The sequence below is a fragment of the Podarcis vaucheri genome, assembly GCF_965113315.1.
Source record: "Podarcis vaucheri genome assembly, chromosome: 9".
In the NCBI taxonomy this organism is placed as follows: domain Eukaryota; kingdom Metazoa; phylum Chordata; class Lepidosauria; order Squamata; family Lacertidae; genus Podarcis; species Podarcis vaucheri.
In genome coordinates this window covers 51,190,740-51,216,137 of record NC_138767.1, presented here as the reverse complement: position 1 = coordinate 51,216,137, position 25,398 = coordinate 51,190,740, and the positions used below count along the sequence as shown (strand labels likewise).

The 25,398-nt window shown below is 40.5% G+C and overlaps 1 protein-coding gene and 1 long non-coding RNA gene across 8 annotated transcripts in view; one reads left to right on the top strand and one right to left on the bottom strand.

The window, feature by feature from the left end:
* TENM3 (teneurin transmembrane protein 3) overlaps positions 1–25,398 on the bottom strand; it is a 1,324,874-nt gene that overhangs the window by 401,756 nt on the left and 897,720 nt on the right. For 3 of the 7 annotated variants that reach the window (XM_082237150.1, XM_082237146.1, XM_082237151.1), the window contains one exon: positions 6,940–7,039. The gene's annotated coding sequence lies outside the window, so the exon portion shown is untranslated. Of the gene's footprint in view, positions 1–6,454; positions 6,585–6,939; positions 7,490–7,559; positions 7,578–25,398 lie in introns of those variants that run through there. The other 4 variants (XM_082237153.1, XM_082237152.1, XM_082237155.1 and 1 more) reach the window with 4 other exon arrangements.
* Positions 17,729–19,857, top strand: LOC309540587. Its single transcript, XR_014223369.1, has 2 exons — positions 17,729–17,808; positions 19,761–19,857. It is a non-coding gene; the product is annotated as an uncharacterized lncRNA (long non-coding RNA).

Sequence of the window (25,398 nt, the reverse complement as noted above, 5' to 3'; positions counted from 1 at the left end):
TACGCTTCAGGTTACACACTCCGCTAACCCAGAAATAGTGCTTCATGTTAAGAACTTTGCTTCAAGATAAGAACAGAAATCGGGCTCCGGCGGCGCGGCAGCAGGAGGCCCCATTAGCTAAAGTAGGGCTTCAGGTTAAGAACAGTTTCAGGTTAAGAACGGACCTCCAGAACAAATTAACTACTTAACCTGAGGTACCACTGTATGTTACCCAGAAAGGTCCAAAGTAATGATCAGCACATGTACGCTCACAAGAGAATTAAATCTTTAGTCACTTTTCTTTGCAATATTTATAACAAATATTGCACTTTTAATTCTTTGTATGCCACAGTATTTTCAAGGTATCAGAAAAAAATTAGTTCGAAATTAGACACAATGGTTGTTTCCTTCTTATTTTAAAACTCAGGCTGCTCATAGCAAGCAATACAGTTATTTGTTATAGCCCAACTGTAACATACATCCCACACCCAGTACCTATATGGCTGCAATTCTACACCCAGCTAAGCATACTGGAGTCCCTCCCATTAAAAAACCAGTGCGACTTAAACATTTTATTGCAGCCATTACATGAGAATGCTATTAATTCTGATGGAACTTTTTTTTTTTTTGCAAGATCCTGAAATACATTTACTCAAAAGTAAAACCCATTAAATCCAATGGTTTTGATTTTGGGAAAGTAAGCTTAAAATTTCCGCCTTAAGTACATTATTCCATGTCTCCATTTCTATAATTAATGCTATTTAGCCATTTTCCTATAATGCTTTAAAATGCAAAGAAACTGACTAGTTTACAGACAGCTGTTTCTTCACTTGAGCTGCAAATCCTATACAGACTTACCTAGGAGTAAATACCAATTTAACACAATATGACTTCTGAGTAGACATTAATATATAACACTGATACTGTAATGTAATGTTACATTACAACACTTTTTCCTCTGACAAACCAATGCAGTAACTTCAAGCGAACATAAATACTACACTATAGTTTATTTTCTTCCTTGTAGACTACATTGTTCATTAATATTTTAAATACAGTCATAGAAAAAAGAATAAATATCACAGTGTTGTGGGTGTTTTATAAAGCTTTTATTCTCATAAGAAATGTAAAGTCCTATCTTCAAATTATTGTGGTAGTAGTAGTCTCATTTCTTTCAATGGCAAATTGCATCACCACAATAGCTTGTGCAGACATGCATTCTCAGTTTGTGTGAACACAATTTACACTAATATTGTCCGTAAGATCATAACACTCCACAAAGTTTGAGTGGAAAGAATATCAAAACAAAAACAAAAACAGAATGCATGTTTGCATCCTGCAGACAAGTGCCCCTCTGATTAAATGAAAGGATGAAAAGTGTTTATTGTACAGACTCTGAGTTGTGCATACATATACAATGACAGGGAAATAATATTCTGCTGCTTTACAAAATAGTATTTTGAACTAAAGCCTGTTTTGTCGTATGGTTCATCTTAGAGGTAAATACTCCTCACCCCTCAAAGACAAACACTTTTTCACTATGTTTGCTTTTCCACACTTGAACACCAGTTTACTGTAATGCATTACTATAGTTGTAAAAAAAATATTTTTTTTTTCCACATGGGATGACTCAGGAAACTCAGATGTTATTTGCATCCATGTGATCATCATATATCAGTGAGGCTGAATAAGGTCAAATAAGCAACATACTCGGACCAAGCTCTTCCAATAATCTTAATTCTAATGTGTTTGTTATTTATTCCTCGACTCTGAAATTAACATGCATTCTAACTTTAATACACTAGTAATATATTAGCACTGATTACCAATATCAAACTAATGAAACTTGTGATATTCAGAGTAAAACCATCAACCTGTCCTTTGTTTATGCTATAAAATATATATTATAAATATCCCTTATACCTAACCATAGTTTGGCACTAATAAAGTAAAAAGCAGGGTTTTTCTTCTTTGCTATGACATTTCCTACATGAATAAATTTAAGATTCTCTTTTTATGTGAAGAAGGTTTTCTAGTAACTTTAATGTTTTGCATATAGAAAATATATATCATCCTGATATTTAGAGTCCCTCTGCAAACAATACTGTTTCCATGCACATTCTAAGAACTCGTAAGGGAGTTAAGTGCAGCTACCCCACTAATATATAATATAAACAGAATCTGCGAAGACAAAGCAGTGCCACAGATTTATGAAACATACCACCTCTACGCCACAAAGGTGTCAAATATTAAGCAAAGTAGTTTAGGGGACATTTCACAATTGGGACATTTTTGTGGTTTTCTAATTGAATGGAACTGCACTCCTGAAATTTATCCCTCCCCCCATCACTCAAGAACGGAATATAGCCTGAAAATGGCATTCTTCAAACTATAAATCATGCAACAACATATTTAATATAAAATATAAGTAATGCCACATAAACAAGATCTCATATTACTGAAATGACCTAAGTTGACGTGTGTTAAAAGTGCCCTATTTGTTTTACTTGGGATCATATTTTACTTCTCTGCTTTATTTTAAAATGCTTATAGATTTCAGTCTTTTCTGCCAGAGAATAATTTTAGTGAACTGTATATGTGTATCAACCCCACTGTAAAATGTGAATATTTACTTTTTGTCTGGAACTAAATGCTGACAGAGCTGATAGGAATATAGACAGAGGAGAAAATATGCAAATTTCACAGCAGGAATTAGAGAAGCCACTAAACAGTTTTTAAAAGCGGTAGAAAAAGATAAACAACAACTTCCCTGTGTATTACCTTTCATCCCCAGAGTAATTACTATTAGCATGCAACAGATAGCCAGGTGACAAACTGATATAAGATTCTTTTAAAACATCATATTTCAAAATATTTTTGAAAATAAATGGAAGTGCAGAGAAAAAATAGTATTATCACAAATTGTTTCTTATATCTGTCATGCTTTGGTTTGATGAAGTGTACAAATCTGTCTCTAATTAGTGACTTAAACACCTGTATTGTCCCCCCTCCCAAAAAAAGAAACTTGTTTCCTCTTCAGTTTTTCTCTCAAGCTTCATTCAGGCCACAATAAGGTCAAAGTTGCATGACCCAGTGGTCTGAAAATCTTAGAAACCCTAACACTTGTTTTTAAACAAATGACTTCTCAAGATGGAGCAGTCTTACTATCAATCACCAACAAGTTAATTCTACATAATAAGGCAGGTTTGGATGCAGACTGATATATTGTGAAATGCTGTATCCAAAACTGATTAGAACAACACTCAAAATGAATACAGCCCTCCAAACCACTCCTTTTGCTCAGCCACATTAATCTCAATTATAAGAAAACATTTATGATAATGCCTGCTATGAAGAAAACATAAAATAAATCAGGTTTTATAAGACAAAAGCAAGTCATTAGTTTCAGAATCAAAAAGGGGAGAGTATGTCTCTGCGGTGATATCCTCTACAGCATCTCTAACTTTTAAAACCTGGCTTCTTAAAAACTGGTAACTGCCAATATTAAGATTATACTTAACATTTAAATATTTTTTCAATTTTTGCCAGCCTTTAGGTCATTGCCTGTTAACACCATAACTCAATAAAAAAACTAAAATCCTTTCAAACTTGCCACTCTCAAGCAGACAGTATGAATGGAAAACATAACTGAAACCTCCAACTTCAAAGAGTTACTGAGGAAAAGGTCTCTTTCAGTACTGTATATCAAACACACTTGACATAGTAGAGTTCTCTTAAAGCAAACAGATTCCTCACAATCAAGTAACAGAAGGTTTCTGTTCTGCACACCAAATGTTAAGATCCTCAATATACCTGTTAACACGACAAACCTCACAAACAGGTTAGAGAACCAAACCAAACCAAACACAGAAAGCTATTCATTTACCTTGAAAATTGTAGCCATCCCCATGCATAAAATTGCTCTACTGCTGTATTAAAAAAGTAAAATGTCATAGATGTGTTTAAGAATTATGAAAATTAAAATGTGTATGAACTCTGCTAAATTACAAAAACCTTGTAATTTTAGGTCCCAATCTGAAAATTATCTATTCTGCCTTAATTCTGTTGAGGTCAATGGGACTACTTGATAGGGTCAAGATAGATTTAAAGATAGCATTTTTAGTCATTTATTCAGGTAATCCTGATTTTATGACCCTAAATTAAAGCCATTTTGGCTTTTTTGAGGACTACTCATTCCAATACACCATCGTATATAAGGCCTGGTGGTTCTCTGGGAACTGTGGACTTGCACTGGCAGTAGGATTTAATCTGAATATCAGTGAAACCAACAGCAGTGTTATCTTGACAGTACTGGAATCTTGGACAAGGTTCTATGGAGGTCATAAACCTAAGCTTTTTTAAAGCATACTATTTTTTTCCACCTATTGCATTCTTAAGAAAATATTAGAAAATGGCTAAGATTCAATATGACAATTCTTCCAGACATGGGGTGGTGATGGCTGCTAAATATAGAGTGGACAATAAGCATTTTTCACTGCTTTCAATCAATAGTGTTGTGTTTCAATTTCACAATTGGATACTTGAGCTTCATTCAATTCAAGATGTTTTATTTTACTGACATTTGAACGACAAGTAGCTATATTTTGCATAAAGGAGTGTTACTAATACGAGCTTGATACTGTATCATGAGTATGATTGCAGTCTCCTCCCTGTCCTATAAAATACTTTTCCCAGGATACAATTTCTCCTGTACTTTTTCCTATACTATTTCTACTTACCGCAGCCAACCACTTACTCCTAAGTAGTCCTACTGAGCAGGAATTGACTCTAAATAACTGGCTTGAGAATCAGAACCATAGTTCCCCTCTATTTCTTCACATGCAGGGAAACACTTCCTCCTTACTTCTTAGGTCAACAGAAATTATACATCGCACATTTAAGCCTTCTATCTTCTAATTTATTGAAACTACTCTCAATCTACCACATTAGAAGTGCAATAACTTTAATTTACACCAACTATCATACTATAGACTCCAATGGGACAACAATGGCTTAAATCCAGTCACTTCAGTTTATTAGAGCAAAGGATCTCAAAGTGAGTAAGCAGTTGTTGACCATAGAGAAAGCAGAACATCATAATACAGTAAAAAAGATTTCCTAGATTCTGATATAGGCTGTGTGTATGGTCAAGAGTTCTTATAGTGACCTAGATGCCCCCACCCTTGCCAGGATAAGCTAACTCTTAAGCATATATGTGCATTTTTAAGGGGGTTTAAAATTGTTAATTCTGAACACCTTCAGTATGCATATCTGTATGAGTGCATCACTATAGGTATCGATGCATTATAGTTATTGATGCATACTAGGGTTCATACCCAGAAAATGAGCATTTTTAATTGGAGCGCAAGCATTCTTTTGCAGTCTTACTCAGAATTAAGTGCTTCTTAATCACCTACAGTTTACTCCCAAGTTAAGCAGGAATCAGCCTGCAGTCCTAAATCTGGAAATCAAATATGTGAAAAACTGGATCTCTCAAAGACATGTTTTAAGGCATTATATGCACTGCTTTAAAACTGCAAATCACAATACAATCACAGCACTGAGATTCCGCATACAGAAACATAACAGGCACATATTACAGAAATATATTCTGATTTACCATTAAAGTTATTTTGAGATTATGAAACTTCAGATAACAGGTAGTGAACGCATGGGAGAAAAATACTTTGCAATTAACATTCTATAAGCAATTTGTGATTTTGTTCAGACTAAACATATACTGCAATCTGATCTTCTAGAGTATAGACTTCTCTTTTGTGCTTGCTTTTTTGACAGTTTAAAGAAAGATCAAAATACAGTTTTTCTGTTACTGCACAGTAACAAAAGACTAAGTAAAGTCTGAACGTCCAACTTCCAGAGACCACCCAGTGGATTCTGCTACTGTCTACAAAGGTTTGACAAATACGTTGTCAACAGATAAGAAGTGCACTGCTATGAAAAGAGACAATCTTATCCATACAGATCACACCACAGATAACAGAAACCATACCTAAGTCCACCACAAGTTAAGCCCAGGCTGGCATTTATACTCCTTCAGCTTCCCTTACACACTTGCAAATAAACGTCTGGACTAATGAAGGGGGAAGGAAAGAAATGAAATTGCTATGAAAGCAGTAGTTTCGTGCTAAATCTAAAGTATAGAGTCCAGTAGCGTAGAAGACTAGATTTTTGCTAGCTTAGGAGGGAAATGTTTCGGATAAGTAATGCGTATGTACACCTTGCGTGACCAGAGAAGGTCGATAAATCAGCAAAGCGCAACCTACTGAATCCTGAGAGGCAAAATCCTCCGCTCGCCCTTAGAAATTAAAGGACGCTGGAACGACGACGACACCACGTATGTCAACAGACGAGTCTCCTAGTCAAGGCAACATTTCTGTCTTGTCTCGCACGAGGTGGCGGCTGATCAAGTTGAAGCAACCATCACCCCACCCCCCGCCCCACCCCCCACACGCACCCCAAACACGCAGTGCTACCCTTCCTTCTGCGCCTCTTGCGGTGTCCACAGTCTCAGAAACATCTATACTTCGCGGCTGCGGCGGGGCGCTGCATCGCTTCCACAGGGCACCGTCAAGACCCACATTTGGCACCAAACGAAAGTCGCTCTGGGTTCTCTTGTCTCTCTCGCCCCCCTCCCCACCCCCAACTGCGCCCGCTCGCCGTCCCTGCTCCTCTTCCCGCTGACAGGCAGCGAAGCCGCCGGCAGAGAGAGAGAGAAAGAACAAAAGCCCAAACCAAAAGAAAAAAAAGTTTCCAGGCGACTCAAGGGGAGCTTTCCAAATAGGCGAGAGTTCAAAGTGAGGGAGCAGGGAAAGGAGGACCCCTTTTCTCCCCCACCCCCCGCCCCGCCGCGCGCACCGGCTCCTCATCGGAACTCCTCGGTACCTCAGCCTGGGACGCGGGCACTAGGACCAGCAAAGCGCGCGAAACGCAGCCACTTACCCAGGGCGCCTTAGCGCGGACTCTCTCCTCCGCCTTCTCTCCTCAGTTAGCCCAACAGCGCCGGGAAGAGCAGAAGCAGCGGCAGCGCACGCACCATACACTTTGCCAAAAACGGGGAGCGGGTTGAGGGAGAGAGAGACAGAGAGAGAGGGGAAATCGCGGGAAAGGGGTGGAGAATGAGGGGAATTGGGAGGGGGGGAGAGAAGAAAAAGAAAACTGTTACAAGTTCCTTTCCCTGTCCTGCCAGGGATTGAAGAGAGGGGGGGGAGGGAGGGAGGGAGGGAGAGAGAGGGGCAAGCCCCGAGGAGTTCACTTTCCGCAGCTCCCCGGGCTACTCGTCTTTCTCCTGGCAAGAGTCGCGCGCGGGGAGTTTATTATTATTTTTTCCCGCCCTCTCTCAAGAGATGGAAGAAAGCGCGAGGACGACCCCCAAAAATAAAGTGCCACAGAAGGCGGGGGGAGGGAAGGGGGGAGGAGGAGCAGCAGCAGCAGCCGGGAGGATCTAACTATAAAGCGAGGGGGGAGACCCCAAAGGGAGGCTCGGCAGAGGCAGCCGCTTCAGCTCCTGCCTGCCTCGCCAGAGAGGGGGAGAGAGACGCACACGCGAGAGAGGCGCCTACCATAAAGCGAGGGGAGGTCCATCCCCCTGGCCGAGGCGCTGGGGAATGGACTTGGCCATTTATAATCTCCGGCTCCTCTGCCCCGGCATTTGGCAAACGGGCAGCCGCTCTCCTTGCCCGAGCTTTTCCCGCCAAGGCGCCCCTTTTGCTGCCTTCTGCTGTCAGATGGACTGAACCACCTCCGCCTCGTCCCCTTTTCTTTTCCCCACTGCCTCCGTTGGTTAATGTAAAGTGCCGAGGCTCCCATGCTGTGTCCAATCAGTGCATCTACCACTAGTGCCATGATTTAGGGGTCATCCGTGAACAACACTTCACGCTGATGAATGGCTCTTTGCAGCTTTCTGCCCTGATGAGGGTGTCTGCGTGCCGCTGATTGCAAACACTAATGAACTTACAGATCCTCATTATACATGCGCCCAGATCCGCCGCCTGAACGAGGAGGAGAGGGACTCGGGTGTGCACCGCTTGCGATTGGGATGGAATTTGCCTATTTATCTCTCCACCTATCCTTATTTATACGTCCTAGAGGGTGGTGCGAGAATAACTGCGCTAAATGTTTGCACTTGACCCTGTGCTCTTCAGAGCGATGGGAAGGGCGCTGCTATTCTTAGGCAATACTTTGGTGGTGGCGCGTGTTTGTTTTTCTTCTAGTCCCCCCCCCCCACTTTTAATTTCCCTCCTCTTGGCTGTTGTTTCATAGGCTGGGCATGTTAGGTCAGCTGAGTCATTAGAGCGAGGGTGGCTAAGCAAATGACTGCCTCCGAGATTGATGATGAAGCATAGCAGAGGGCTGTAATTAAGGCTGCCATCCTAGGCGCACTTCGGAGTGAGTCCTAATGAACTCTGCTGGGATTTAGCGCCGAATGCAAAGGCGCAGGGCTGAGTTGCACGGCTACGCAAGCCTGGAAGTCGGTCCCTGTCTCATTTCCTCTTAATGACCGGCGGGTTTTGGACCAGCCCTCTCTCTGAAATTTAGGCGCGGGAAACGCGCTCTTAGCTGGGACGAATCCTCTTCGGCGCGCAGCGGGCGAAAGTGTGGCTGCCTCGCTCACTTTCTCTCGCATGCACCCGGACGCGCGCTCTTGCCTCGTTGGGCTACGCGGCATCTTCTGGGCAAGAGACGACTCCGCCAACTGCCCGCTCCGATTCTGAAGTTTACACCGAGACTCCCGTCTGCGTCCGCGTCAATTCTTTCTCCCGCCCCGAGGAAGATAACATGCCACGTCTTTTCTCTCGTCTCCTCTTACGCCTCCCTGTTAAGATCCTATACAGTAATACTTATGTATACCTTATTTTCTTGGTGGTGCTGATATTTTCCCTCTTTGAGGCTGCCACACTAACCTCACTCACTTGGGAGAAGCCACTTATTTCTCAGTTAATATTCCTAGGTGACTGCGCCTTTACAGGGAGAAATGGTCTGCTTGACATCCTAGCATTTCCTTACTCCTTGCGTCCTGTGTAACACAGCAGCCAGAAAGCCGTCCGCCCCCCAACAAACCACACACACATATACACGCTTCCCCCCTCTTGCCTTCCCAGGTTTCAAAAACTTGTGATGGGGAAGTGTATTAAATTCACAAGAGAGGATGTACATGCAAACAGATACAGACAGCAGCGTAACGCTCTTGTATCGTAATACATTAGAACCATGTAGAATCGCAGAGCACCGAGCTAACTTCCGAGCTTCACAGAACTCTTCGTCAGGATCTAGGCTCAAAACAAAGTAGGTGGGTGGGTCCGTGGGTGAAAAGCAGGTGTGTGTGGAGTAAAAAGTGCAGCAGGCATGGCAGAAGGCCAGTCTGCCATACAGGGAGCTAGCTCTTCGAGGGCGAACAGGTAGGTTTGTGGCCACATACTGCGCAATCTCGGTTGGGCTGCTGTCCTGTGGTGGCCGGTGCCTGCGACGGCAGCTGACTTTTTCCTTCCAAAAGACCTCGCTCACCTTGTCGGTTAACGAATGTGGGCACTACTCTGACCACGTAAAATCCTCTTTCCTGACTGCGCCTTTACAAGCAAAAGGAGTGACACACTCGTGTTTAAACACCCTTCGGTAGGTGAAGACAGCAGGAAATTGGGCAGCACAGTGATGAAACAAATCTCTTCGCCACGACAGGGGAAGAGGCGCGGCGCCCTCGTAATCTAAACAGCCCGCTCAAGTTCCGAGGCTGCCAACCCGCTCGTGTGAAAAGGGCACTGAAATTACTAGTTGGAGAGAGAGGCGCGTGGCAATGGGCGAGGGTGGGGCTCTGAAGGCAGCTTTCGACACCGGATTCCACCATGGTAGTGGAAAGGAAATGGCAAGGTGCAGGTAAAGAAACTTCGAAGGCTCATCAAAGAATCCTTTCAAGTTCTCGCTCCTCAAAAAATAGCGACGGCCCAGCAGCTTCCTCTGCCTTTGGGCTGCCTCCTAAAAGCAGTCGCAGCACCGATGAGAGAAATGCTCGAACATAAAGCATTTTTCTGGGCTACACTTAAATTTGAGACTGCTATGCGGAGGAGTGAGTAAACAGGAACGTATAGTGTAGGAAGGGTATTTTTGGAGGGTGGGGGTAAATTTCCGGAAAAAAATTAAGTGTAAATGTAATTGTCACACCCCGCACCCCAGTTAGATTCGCTTCTCTGTGTAGAAAAAAAGAATCTAGCATTATAATTGCAAGAGGAAAAGTACTGCAAAGATCCAAGGGAAGGACAAATTTTCCCATCCCTTTAGGCAGATCTGCCCTCTGCGTTTTCTATCCTCTCCTCTTCAGTGTATTTTATAGCAAGGGATGCAGCGAATATGTTGAAAGCCACCCCTTCTAGTTCAGAGACCGAGTCCACAGGATAAGTACCTTGCAAAGAAAATACTATTTAAAACAGAGAGGAGCAGTCCAGTCTTAACGTCTTGCTTAAAGCTGCGAGGCTTACTTTCAAGTAATGCGTTTTAGGATCGGAGGGTAAGTTTAATACTAGAGGATGAAGCTTACTGGAGTTTAATTACGCTTTAGCCTTTAAGCTAATTTGAAGTGCGTTAAGTCACGTTTCTTTCAGATCTGATCTGGCTAATATCCTAACATCTTTCCAAAGTCTGTCACTAGACGTGACTGAACTAAAAATATTTAATAATATTTTTATTTAAAAAAACCACACCCGTATCTACAGTCTAGCCGGCGCATTAATTTAATAGACTGCTTCTCTTCCCACCCCACGACAACTAGCAATAAACTTTTATATTGCAGTACCAGACGAAAAAAGGTTGCACGTGTTTCAGCATTAAAGTGTCAAGGAGAGCCTCCCAGTCCCTTTGGCTTCTTAGATCCAAGGTGTAATTGAAAGGAAACAGCAGGATTGAACCCCGACGCACGACTTTCTGGCTCCTGCCTGCTGGAACCTACCCATAAAAACGGGGAGGGGGAAAATCCAGGCATTGGCATGTCCTCTCCAGACTTGTAAAGTTGCCCTGATGCCCCCCCTCCATGTTAATCTACCTCTTCTATGTAGAAGGGGGGTGGTTGCTGCTGCTGCTGCTGCGCTCTCTCTCTCTCTCTCTCTCTCTCTCTCTCTCTCCTTTTTAAAGGTACTCAAGTGCATTAAAAAAATGCTTGTCAAATGGCACTGAAATACAACTCATATCCGAGGAAATTGTTTCTAACCACTAAGTTTGCTTTGGGGGTATGCGTCAAGATGTGGTTGAGGATAGTTAGATAAGAGGTTGACTGGGTGGGAGTTAAAGAGCAAGTTCTGTGCATTACTGTGGATAAGAAGAAAGCATGATATTAAAAAAAGAAGAAGGGGGGTGTTTCAGTTGCTCCATCAATCTTATTGGCTGGCCATAATGTGACAGTTACAATTCCCATTTGTTCTTCCTACAATTAGCTCCATGGTTTTTATCCCTGAGCTGGATCAGGCTGAACAGTCATTTAGGACTTCCTCTGGAAAATACAGCAGAGTTAGGTCATTTTTCTGCCTCCCCTTTAGCCTCTGCCTTTGGGGGCATATTTGCCATGCAGTCTGAGAGCATTCTAGCAGATCAGCGTAGTATCAGGTTACTCAAAGGCTCTCCAAAGATAACCCCCTCAACTTACTAATTGTACTTTGCTGCTGCTATTTTCTTATATTTGGGAGGCAGGGCAGGTATCCATTTGTGCCTAACGACAGCTGAAAAAATCTTTCAGCCTGCCTGAAGATCTTGTAATTGCATGAAGTTACTATAGACTCTGAATTTTCATTAAGCAGAAAAATCCTAGAAAAGCCATAGGAAAATAAACCTAGTTATCTTTTTCTATTTTAAAAATGGGGGGTGGCAGGTAGAACATTCAGATTTAATGGGAAATAAATGTTTACAACTTAAGCCCCAATTTATCTCTCAACATCTCACAAAGCAGACTGATCCACAATATCATCAAAATAAAGTACTAGGATCTAAGCCAATTAAATAGGTAAATCAGTTTAAAATCAAATCTTTCAGCTATGCTGCAGTGCCCTGTCAGTAGCCCATTAATAAATTAGTAAATGGGTCTTTTGATTTTGAGGTCAAATATAACAAAACTGTAGCTGCAGCTTTCATTGTACAGGTATTTCCAGTTTACTGCATTAAGAGAGAAATATGATAAGTTTCTTTTAAAAAATAAATAAAACATGCTTACAAAGAAATATTACTAAGCTGCCATGGGTATTTTGAGAAATTTAGTTTGCTTGGCCATAAATTAGCAAAACAAATATTCTACTCAGATCACTGACTAAGCTCTAAAATTAAATGGCTGTCTGCAATGAGAAATATGTCTTAATTACCTTAATTAAGGCAAACTAGGGTCCTACATGCATCCATTCTGGAGCCACTGAATGTACTGATTATCATACAAATCAACCTTTAAATGGGGGTCATGCTTTTCTGCTACATTAGTTTGTGTTCCACTGCATAAACCAATGCTCTAGATGAGGTTGACCTCTAGTGAAAGCATGGTACTTTAGTTTCACCCAGGCATTGACCCTCTTTACTATGGACTCATAAAAGAACCAACTTGACAGAGTCCACATATTGCCTGGGGCAGGAGGGATCCAAGTGATCCTCGTGCTGTCATACATCACCACCACTATACTATTGCTACTATTAACTGAGCAAGGCTTTGTACATAGCAATGGTAATTTCTTAAGTATGCTGCACTCAAAATTTTTAGTCATTGCAATTTCATATTAATTACATATTTCTTTTTAAAAATGTGGTAAACAATGTGGTTTACAGAAGCTAGAAACAAGAAATATAATGTATATCAAATTTAAGCAGTATAAAACCATAATTCAAAAGTACCAAAAACCTACAGTAAAATATCTACACCTAGTTTCCAAATGCCCAGTGGATTAAACATAATTTAACCTGCTACCAAAAAATAAATCAAGGAGAAACCTACTGAAACGTCCATAGCTCTGGGGTCACCATAGAAAAGTACCTTCATCAAGTAAGATATCATTGCCTTCCTAGAAACAATACCTATCGGAAGGTAACAGTGGCCATTCTTAAAACCTTAGGGAGTTTAAGATGCTTGAGACCTGAGGCATGTAAAGGATTTAAAGCTCTGTACTTACTATAAAAATTTGCCTAAAACAACTTTAGCTAATGCTTATGCAGATAACTCAGAATAGATACGGTATGTTCTCCCCTATCCACATGCATCAATAAGCTGGCAGCAAAATTCTTTATCAGTCGCCAAACTGTCTTTAAGGGAATCCTAATGCGGGTGGCGCTGTGGGTTAAACCACAGAGCCTAGGGCTTAACGATCAGAATGTCAGCGGTTCGAATCCCCGCAACACGGTGAGCTCCTGTTGCTTGGCCCCTGCTCCTGCCCACCTAGCAGTTCGAAAGCACGAAGTGCAAGTAGATAAATAGGTACCGCTATTTCTAATCTGGCAGGAAGGTAAACGGAATTTCTGTGTGCTGCTCTGGTTCACCAGAAGCAACTTAGTCATGCTGGCCACATGACCCAGAAGCTGTACGCCGGCTCCCTCGGCCAGTAAAGCAAGATGAGCGCCGCAACCCCACAGTCATCCGTGACTGGACCTAACGGTCAGGGGTCCCTTTATCTTTACCTTTAAGGTATATCACACATTACAGTAGTCTGCAATGGACACAGGTGTGAGGATCCCATGCTCATGTCCATCTCATGTGAGACGATTGCTCATATGTCTATTTATCATACACACTTTTATTGGAAAACTATGACTGACAGCAGGTTCCCAGGACCTACAGTAAAACAGGCATGTACAATCTTCTGATATGAAATGCTTCAGCTCCCCCTGCCCACACTTGAGTTATTGTGAAGAATCCTTAACACTGGTAGATGTTCCCCAATGGCCACTTACACAACCTTGTTAAATTTAATCAATGGAATTACGTTCACTTTCTCAGGATCTACTGTCAAATATTATACTATAAGGTAATTGCCTATAACATCCATGATGGAAAGACAGAGTAGATAAACTGAGTGAAAAATATTATCCAGCCGCTGATTTAGTGTGTAAGCTGGCAAGAGAGTTATTTAGCCAAATCGTTCTCCCGCAGCCTCAATTCTCTCTCCATAAAATGGGAACAAAAAAGCAACACAACAAATGTAAATATTTTCCAAGTTAAAAGTGCTACATTAATTATGGTCCTTAATTATATATCACTCACTTATTTGTATATATTTGTATATAGTATACATATATTTATGGTATATTCATATTTACTTTTTGGAGTAGAAATAAAATTAGTTTCAACTATGACACCCTCATAGACTTTCTTAAAGTACCATTTCCTCTGACCACAGAATGCTTGAAATAATTTCTAACAGTTGTTGCCATCAACTGTTAAGCTCAAACATAGCTACAGGTCTCAGGGACTACATAATGCAAAACTTTCAAGTTGATGCATCCAGCAGTATACACCAGCCTGACTGAAAAGTGGTGGGGGAAATAATTTCTTTCATTGGGGGGAGGGGTTATACAACTGATCTTATATATGTTTACTAATAAAAATATGAACACAATATTGTTTTCCAATTAAAGTAATATAATAATAATAATAATAATAATAATAATAATAATAATAGGAAGGACCTAGTATTGCTGCTTTCATGTCTATACCCTGTCAGTCTAGTGGCAACACACTCTGTTCCTGTCTGTCCAGGAGAACTGTTTCTAATTGATCTGACATGGAATTTAGCTGGAGATGTGTATGTTGCAACCCAAGCACCATCCCTATATGCTTTGTAAAGTGATCACCATATGGGCCTTATTTGAAATATTTGAGGTTTCCATCAATTTACCTTGGTTAAATTGAGCTGTAAATTCATCTCAAATTTATATTTCCTGAGTACTGAATACTTTATGCATGTGTGTGTTGCATATGTACAGACATTTTTTTAATGGATAAATATTCCTTATAAGTTTTGAACAAAGGAGGCGTACACCAGAACTATTTTCACTTATTTATGCAATTAAAACACTCTACAATTACCATGGGGGTTTAAATAAAGGAAGCTAAGCCAAATGGCATGCATCATATTTGAAGCTGCTAGACAGTAATTCATTCAGTGCTACTTATTTTGGGTAAGGAGCAATTATGAATTCTAAAATTCTGCAGATTGGCTCCTATTTTAAAATTTAAAAGGTATAGCAACTCTTTGTTATAGTTAATAGTACTAAGTTATGAATGCTGATGGCCTTCTACTGCAGCCTTAAATTGCCTTGAAAAAGATACAGTTTCTTTAATTAAAAAAGCTGCACTGAACTAATCCCTCTAGCTGAAAAAAGAAAAGTTTTAAGCAATCTCTGCTCTGGGAGAGAAAAGCAGACAATACCATAACAGATCAGAAACATAAGCTATAGTGTGCAGCCAGGAGCACAGCAGGGAACTGAATACTGCTCCGACTGTGTCATTTTTTAATCCCCCATCCCAGTTTCCCCCGTCTGACCTCATGCTGAGATGAAGTTATCACAGAAGACAGCTTTACTCTTACCAATGAATCCAACCCTGGATCTGTATTATCCTTAGCAGATCAAAACACCGCTTTCATCAAATAGCATTATCTGCATAAAAGGCATGCAATTGCCTGATAATTTCACCCAAACTATGCTATTCATTTAAAGGACAAGAAGAAAAATGTAATTCATTCCTTTTCTTTTTCCTGAAAAAAGCTAACTTATATACTTCACTCATGGGAACTTTTTCTTTTTATACACAAGATCTCAAGAAGGGGTCCAATAATTTTTTCTCCCCACCCGGTTTACTATTAATTATTGGAGTGCATCTATGCAGCTTGAGTGACAAAAGTATAAGGCATGAAGAAAGCAAGCAGAGAGGACCCTCAAGGCATGCTTAGCCAAGATTGTTTCCTTTAGCTATGCTTTCACTAGCCTAAAGATAAAATAAAATCAAATGTGACATATGACAAGAGTCTAAATTTAAATGGCAGTAAAAATATTTGCAGAGGGAGCTTAATGATGTTACTTTCCATACAACTATAAAGTTGAATTGCTATAGTTTTTGTATCACATAGAATAGACTCTTCACAAGAGTATAAGGTACACACAACACAAGCACATATAAATTTCTGTAAGATCTTGGGACATCCTTAAAATTGTAATTTAACAGATAAGGCAGTAGATTAAAAAGACAAAAATAGTGCAGTAAAAATTGTTGTATGCTTCAGTGAGAGGGCTTAATAATAATTAGGAATACAATAATGAAAGGTCAGTGGGCTGAAGCTGAAATCTTAAGTAAGACTTACTAGGAAGCAAGCCCTACTTGATCCAATAGCTGGGACCCAGAGAACTGCTTGGGCATGCCCAGTTGATGTTCCACGCCCCTATGAATAGCAGACATGTCACAAACTACTCTTGAAACCACCCTTCAGTTCAAAATAGGTTTGTCAAGTGGAATAAGGGGCTGCTGTTTAAGGGAAATGTATCCAAAGTTCTCTTTGGCATGTGAAACTAGTTGCACAGTTCTTTGGATTCAGGCCAGAAAGTCTTTCTTGTGGATGTTTTGAATCAGATTGTGAGTCAATTTAAATACTGTAAAGACTGCATAATTGTAGACAACATTTTTTTTTTAAAAAATCTGAGGATATAGAATCTATTATCACACTGACCTCTCATATGGTATTTGCTTTGATAGTCCTAGATGCTGAGGTCAAATACCGAGATGTTAGCAAGAAGGCTGGCATAATACACAAAATGCATTAGCTTTTCGAATACTTTGGGAATGTTCAAAACAACATACCTGCAGCAGTTTTCAAAAAAGAAATAATCATTGAGCTCTACACATGGCATTAGACTTGACACAATAACTTCTGAAAGTGGCACTAATGGTGCAAAATCGGTATGCATAGCAGCTAGAGTGGGTCAAAAGAAAAGGGTTGAATCCAAACCAAATTAGGGAGCAATCCTAACTCCTGACCAGGGACCAGTGGGGCTTAACAGAGCAGCAGAGCCACCATCATATCTGAAGCCCTGCCACTCATGCTGGCCAGAGCAGAAGGTAGGGTAGTGTGTCTTCCCCACATTCTGAGGTGGGGGGCGGGGCGGGTGCATCAGCTCTAGGGTAGCACATCAGAGAGGCCCAAATCTAGTCCATCACTGATAGCTGGGCTTAGGATCCAGCAGAACCTTGGCTAGTCCAATTCTTCCCCCTCCTTGTAGCATTCTGAGGGTTTACACTAGGTACTGGCAGTGGTGGGGGACAGCTCCTTCTGGGCTGTCCACCTTTGGTCCACATCCTGCACTCAGCTCACACCTGTGACTCCCAGAAGCTGTCAGCATGTGACAGCAGTCACATCCTGGTAAACAGCTTAGACTGGCCAGCTAAACCAGGTAAGGGTTCTCAGATCCTTAACCTTTGTTGCCTTGCAGGATATCTTCAGGAGAAAAAGCTAAGGAGGAAACCCTACACAAATCAGGAGTGGAGTCCCTAAGACTGTTGGATGGGGCCTTGTACACCTTCTTCTGGCAACTCCTGCAGTCTAGCTGGTGGCAAACCGATTGCTCTGCTTTCCTTTGGACCCCATCAGCATGGCTGATGAAGAGGGTATTGTTATCTGGGCAGTCCAGGACCTCCATACACACTGCCTAAGCTTGTGCTCCGGGGTAGTGATTTCAGTGTTGCTAATGCAGCAATTTGACTTCATCTCCGGGGCTGCACTCCATTGTCTCTTGAGACAGACAGATGGCAACAACAACAGATATAGTCTTGGACTCCTGGCACTGAAAACAGTTGTCAAGACTGAAATCATGGTGAGACCTGGCACAAATTAAATCCTGAAAACCAGGGCATTGCTACCTATTCAACAAGTGGATGGACACAGAGATATCACCCGTTCAATGCTTCAGGATGCTACTACATGGGCTCAGTTAACAAGATACAGATGAAATGGGGTAAAAGGAGCTCCATACGAATGCTAGCCTCATATACTTTGAAAATTATGGGCCACTAGCAATGTACACATAGGGTTTTTTAGGGGTATGTGATTAGCTTCATTATTCTGGAGATGGCCTCAATTTTCAAAAGTCTAAGAAGTAATGCCCTAGGGGATGTAGAGGAAAGGATTCTCCCCTACATCTAAAGTTTAAGACAAGAATATTCTCAGATAAAGTTTTAATATGTTTTTAAATGGAAGCTCTTTGATGTTGCTCAGAAGTTTGCAACTCTAGTTGGAATCTCCAAAAGACTAAATTAGTGGGCACAGTACAGGTGAAATATTCAAATGTACATTATATAATTATCTGTTTAAACCAAAACATGCTTCCATTTGTCCAAATTGCTATAAAATTTAATCAATCTGTTTGTCTTTACAGTACACACAGAGTTTCTTTCTATCTCAGACATGTTGCATTTCTGATTTTCTAAAATGGAACACCCTTCCACACAGTTCTAATTATATGGCAGGAAAATTCATGTGACTGCGGTCAGCAGAACTTGGACGTGAGTCTCTAAATATCATTCCTCATCTGAATGGTAGACTGTGAGCTTATAATGGGTTTTATTATAATGGAAGACAACTCCTTACTGAATGACATCATTTGTTTTGCAGGAGATATACTGATAGACTGGGGCAATCAGACGAAGTTTTTTTTGTCAACATAATGGTATTACTAATTCCCCCGTGGGTAACCTATTATGTACACATTAATATACTGATGTATGGTACTCATCGTATTGTTAAAGATTTAGGATCCTAAGCATATTTCTGTACTTAAAGGAAAGTGGAACAGACTTAGCTGCGGAGAAAGCTATATAAAATGGTTGGTGCCAGCTATATTATCCCAGTACTCTGATATGTTTTGGTTTTTAAACTAGTACTCACACTCCCCAACCAGACTCCCCAACTATAGTGCTGGAATTCTTTAAAAACGGAGGTCTGTAGAGTGAGCAGGAATGGGTGTCAGATTCTTGGCAGGAAAACCAGCGTATTATTCCCATAAGAGTTGGGAAGAATTATTAAGAGAATTACACAATGTAAATATACATGTTCAGTTGAAATGGTAGCTTACTGAAAATAAGGTACTGAAAGATATTTAATTCACATGGAAATTCTGAGCCACACTGGCCTGGTTTGCAAGACACAATAAGCCAAATTATAGCTTGCCAAGACTATGCAAGCAAGTAGGCTCCTGGATAGGAGTTTGCAGCTGCTTTGCCTCTCTCTGGCCTTTTTACTACTTCTATGATAAGTCAAGATTTAGCTTAGTGGGTAGTCAAAACCCAAACTTGTAGTTAAGCTGTAGCCAAAGCTTGTTTGTGAGCAGAGAACTTAACCATGAGCCCATGTTTGGAGGGCGTGTTCCACAAAGCCAGGCCTTAGCTAAATGCACCATGGGAATAAAAAGGACAGGGAGGAGCAAAGTGGTTGCATGCTTCTCTTCAGGAGTATGCACATTCACATGCAGCATGTAGTTTAGCTTACTGTGATGTGCAAACCAAGCCACAACCTAATTTCTGTCAGCAGATTCAAATACCTTGATTTCACATCATGGTCACAATTATGATAATGGCTGCTTTATCAAACCTGTTGATACTTCTGTCGTTAGCAGCTAAAGATAGGTCTTTTTTAGGTTATCCTGAAGGACATTACTGATGGCCAAAGCAATATTAACTCACAAGTTGTGTTGGCACATAGAATAACTTCTGATTGATTGGTGGAATGAATGATAAATGGGACTGATTAGTATTTTATCTTGTTTCCCAGGTCATGAACCTTTTAATCTTATTCAGCTATACTAGAGAATATTCAATGTCTCTGAAATTTGGACTCTGAAGTCTCCACTAAACACAACAAATGTAAAGGTTTGTATTTTCTATTTCATTAATGTGTTTGGGTTCGTCACTACAGTGTAGATTTAAGCCTCACAAATCTATTTATTGTTCCATCAAAAGTGTCCAGTTGATGTTCTGTTCTTCACTCTCCACTTGCGTCTTCATGTGGAAACATTACAAAACTGAGATTCCATGTAATTATCCCTTTTGCTGAGATTTATTATTAATAATCAAAATGTTTGTGCAAAAGCAAACAACTTTTTGGCCATTTCAGACACATGCAAGGAAACAATATGTAGCCTTAAGAGACGGGGGTGGGGGGTGGGGGGGAACCAAAGATAGAGGAAGCTCAAGCTGGAGTTTTAGGCTTGCAGTCTAGCCGATATTTATAATGTTCTGTTCGTAGAAGTGCCAGAGAATGGTAAGAGGAGGGATGCCCTGGTCCCGAAGCAGGAAAATAAACATATTTCCAGTTCTTGCTCATTTTGTACATGCAGATGCATATCAAGCTATGTAAATAAAAATTGCACAGTGCCTAACACTGAATCTAATACGTATTGCAAATCCTGATGGGCAGGAACCCCAATATTAAGCAGGTCAAAAAAATGGCGATTCTTGCCAGAACTAAATTTAGTGCCATATGCAAAAGCAACAGGAAGCCAGAGCCCTCTCTGCACATTGCAAGCTGTGAACAAGGCTAAAACAGAACTGAGCTTATGCTAGCATCTCCGCAAGTTCAGCTAAATACTTGTTTTGAGATAACACTTAAGTTCCAGTGGGCTGCTTAAATGCCTGAGAGAATGAGACCTAACCGAATGGAGTAGTCCCTGTAGAAAACCTAAGTAAATTAGAGAAGACATAGACACAGCAATGATCACAGTGAAGATGCGCTGATAAGGCTGTGATAGTACTAATATAAACAACAAATATTTGCTGCATTGTTGGAGGAGGTGAGCATCGGGCATATTATTTTCACTTGCTGTATATAAGTTCATATTATTAGTTCATTCCTCCCAAAAGAAATAGTGATGTAATGTTCTGTTTTTTCACATTATTTTAAAAACTGTGCAGTCTTTGTGCCTTCTTTGTTTATTTCAAATACTTTAGTTTATTAGTGAACAAACGATGCAGCTAAATGAGATATACAAACTACAATTGATTTAGAAGACTCCATCTATATATCAATATGAAATACTAAACATGTTCAGATAATAACAGAAAGAAAGCTGCTAAAAGAAATACCTAGTGCCCCATAACCTATTTATTTAAACAATTTTCACTACTAATGTAATATTAAGAATGGAAAGCTGCCAAAACTTGGCAATCAGGAATCTCTCTGGCATAATAAAACCATGCCCTAAAACCGTAGCAGTAGAAATCAACACAGTCACTTTGTCTCCACAGTACACTTAACCATTTGCACTGGGAAGGTATCAACACAAAGACTGCAGAAAACCTACACCAGCTAATGCAAATAGTTTCCTGATATCAACAAAACTGTACAGAATCCTTTTCTAATCCCCAAAAGTCAAATTAGGAGATCAGGAACTATCAGAATCATTGCAAAAGGTACAAAGCTATTTCTTGCTGCATCTTGGATGTAGCACTAAAGTGAATCTGCACTCAGAGCATTATCACAATTGAACATCCATGAGGTGTTTTCTTTTTTAAAAAGAATTCAGAAATCAACTACTTTGGCATTACTAAATGGCTAAATCATTTTGTGGATGTCACAATTGTAAGTGCAAATTAGAATTACAATGGCAGGTTTTCCATTTTATCATGTTTTTCTAGTGTTGACATAGACTTGGACACCTTGCAGGTATGTATCACAGCAGCCCAGGGAGATAGGAGGTAATTATCAAAGGCTAGGAGTCAAGTCAATACTTAAAACTGTAAGCCATTTTTATCTTATTTCCATGAATAATGTTTCTTACTTTAAAGTGCACATGTCACACTTGGGGTGGGTGGGTAAAAGAAGCATAGCATAAACAGTGGTAATAAAAGTAGTCACTTAGCTGAAGATGACTTGAATGTTTAAATATTACTGTTAATAAAATAAAGTTTCCCCAAATGAGTGCATAACAATTACAATACAGATTAATGAATGTAAGTGGAGTTTGGGGATTTTCTCCCCTTAAAAAACTAATCTTATCCAAAAGACTAGATCTTCATCGTAATTTGTCCTAAATATTTTATTGATTTCATAGCAGCTGCTTGAGTTCCCTTTTTAACACAGCGATACATGGACGGAGCAATCTCATTGATCTAACTAGGTCAGTGTTCCAACTAGGTTTTACACAGGGTGTAATACAGCTTCTGCTGTCTCTGCTTCTCACACAGACACTGATACATAAGCAGCACAAGGCAAAAATAGCCTCATTTTTACAAACATTTCTTGTTGTATGAATAGCTCACTTACCAGAATAGTATAATATGTGCTCAAGATGAGAATGTACAAGGTGCAGCTACAGCAATTTCCCTGGTCAGGGATGTACCTTCTGTAACTTCTCTGATGGTTGAAGTTGGAGCACTTATCTACATTACACTTCTCACAGAAATATATTATTTGTATGAGGAAAATGGATGAGAACAAAAAAATACGATGTGCTAATTGACTCAATGCTCACTGGAAGGACAGATCGTGAAGCTGAGGCTCCAATACTTTGGCCACCTCATGAGAAGAGAAGACTCCCTGGAAAAGAGCCTGATGTTGGGAAAGATGGAGGGCACAAGGAGAAGGGGACGACAGAGGACGAGATGGTTGGACAGTGTTCTCGAAGCTACCAGCATGAGTTTGACCAAACTGCGAAAGGCAGTGGAAGACAGAAGTGCCTGGCGTGCTCTGGTCCATGGGGTCACGAAGAGTCGGACACGACTAAATGACTAAACAACAACAACAATTGACTCAAACTTTGTCTTTCCAACAAAAACTTCCAAATGTGCCAGTTTGGGATTTTAGTGACTATTAGATCGTGCAGAAAACAGAGAGTTGGTGATTAGAGTTTGGACTAGGACTTAGGAGAGCATGATTCAAAACCCCACTCAGCCATTGGGTAACCTTCAGCCAGTCACTGTCTCTTAACATAATCTACTTCACACAGTTGTTGTGAGGATAAAATGGAAAAGGGGAGAACCATGTACACCATTTTAAGCTCCTTGAAGGAGAGGGTGGATATAAAATGATAATGGTAATAACACACACATATACACTAATGGGACACAGGTGGTGCTGTGGGTTCAACCACAGAGCCTAGGACTTGCTGATCAGAAGGTCGGCGGTTCGAATCCCTGTGACGGGGTGAGCTCCCGTTGATTGGTCCCTGCTCCTGCCAACCTAGCAGTTCCAAAACACGTCAAAGTGCAAGTAGATAAATAGGTACTGCTCCAGCGGGAAGGTAAACGGTGTTTCTGTGCGCTGCTCTGGTTTGCCAGAAGCGGCTTAGTCATGCTGGCCACATGACCTGGAAGCTGTACGCCGGCTCCCTCGGCCAATAAAGCGAGATGAGCGCCGCAACCCCAGAGTCGGCCACGACTGGACCTAATGGTCAGGGGTCCCTTTACCTTTACCTTTATACACTAATAGGAAAAGGGAAAGCAGTTGGAAGGAAAGAGAAGGAGAATAAGATTGCATCTGGCCTGCTAGTTCCAAATGCGCCTTTTGGTCTGAACTATGGGGAATGAGAGACACAAGATGTCCCTATGGTACCATGGCCATTCTCCAATGTTTTACTTTATTATATGTTTTGAAAATATTTTTTATAGTTTTTCATACTCCCATGTGTAACTTTCAGGTAGGTATCTGCAAAGGCGTCCACTATGCTTCTTAACTGGCATACTATTAAAATATTTCAAAGAATTACAGAGAAGCATGAAGAATTGAGAAAGGGTATAGCCTGCTTAAAGGGGAATGTGGTGGAGCAAAGGAACTTTACCTGAATCAAAATGTATGTTAAAATAGCAGCATAAAGTGAACAAGGGCATTATTATTATTTTTAAAAATGTGGTATCTAACTCCTGCCCTGGTGTAACCTTTTTACACTACATCCATTACATTTTGACCTACAGCCAGTTCAATGCTGGATTATAAGATGAGACAGAGAAGGAAGAGAACTCAATACTCTTTGGTTAGGGTATAATCTCTTAGTGAAACAAATCAAATAACTATGAAAGGAAGTTCAGAACTTCTGTTATTTGGTTATTCTGAATATCCAGTGGGGCAAGGCAGAAGGATATTTTCACTGAACCATCCCTTGCAGCTGCCTCATGTTCAAGACAGGTATTGTGAGGTATGCCTCCACTGTGATTTACTGGAAAAAAAGAAAATTTTCCAAATCACCTACCTCTTAGCAAGGACATGGCTCATTCTGGATCAACTGAGATATGAAGTTGCAACTGAATTTAGATCTCTTTCTATTGCTACCACAATACGATTTAGTGGGATACAGGCTTCTCATGCCTATCTAATCAATGGAACTTTTGCTAGCTTTTTTTTTATTTTTTACATCAAATCTTTGTTAAAATATTCACTTAGAATCAGCTGCTGCATAAGTGAATATTTTAACAAAGATTTGATGTAAAAAATAAAAAAAATCACCACCACCACATACAGCCAATAAACTTAAATGGAAACATATATTATGTATAAACTATTACTGAATATAAACTATTACTAAATAGACACGGATACTTGAATTCTTACTCCATTATGCCAGTCTATCAAAAAATGGCCAAGGTCTCCCTGTACATGGTGCCCACACTGATGTTTCCACAGAGAAGACCTACTGATGCATGCCATCATTTTAGTTATACTGCTGTGTCTAGGCAGTCACACTCATTGTCACAGATTGTCTTGGATTTTTCCTCCCCAAGGAAACTACTCCTATGAAGTGTGAAGCCCTTACCTGGCATTCTGTATGAAAACTCAACATTTATTTCTACAACCAGAAAAAAGCAAAATTGAAGAATATTATAATTCCATTTTTATTTAACCCTGGGGTATGCAATGTCACAGCAAAAATTCTTATTAACATAACTTCAAGTTTGTGTACATTGTAGTGCTTGGTTAAAGTATTCAGCCCAAACTTATGTGCATTTCAGGGTTCAGGTGGGCAAAACAATCTCTTAATATTTTTGTGATATTTGGGTAAATTTTCTCATATTTTTCTCTATGTGTGTTTCTGTGTGCATGGCTTAACACAATAGATATGGGGTGGCAAATGGCTGCTGTCTTTCTTTTACAGTGGTACCTCGGGTTACAGACGCTTCAGGTTACAGACTCTGCTAACCCAGAAATTGCGCTTCAGGTTAAGAACTTTGCTTCAGGATGAGAACAGAAATCGTGCAGCAGCGGAGCAGCGGCAGCGGGAGGCCCTATTAGCTAAAGTGGTACCTCAGGTTAAGAACAGTTTCAGGTTAAGAACGGGCCTCCAGAACGAATTAAGTTCTTAACCCGAGGTACCCTACCACTGTACTGGGAAAAACTTTTGTCACCGCTTTAAGTGGCAGCAGAGCTGCAATTAACAACAAAGGTCATACAGTGTTCAACAATTGCAACACAGAGCTCATCA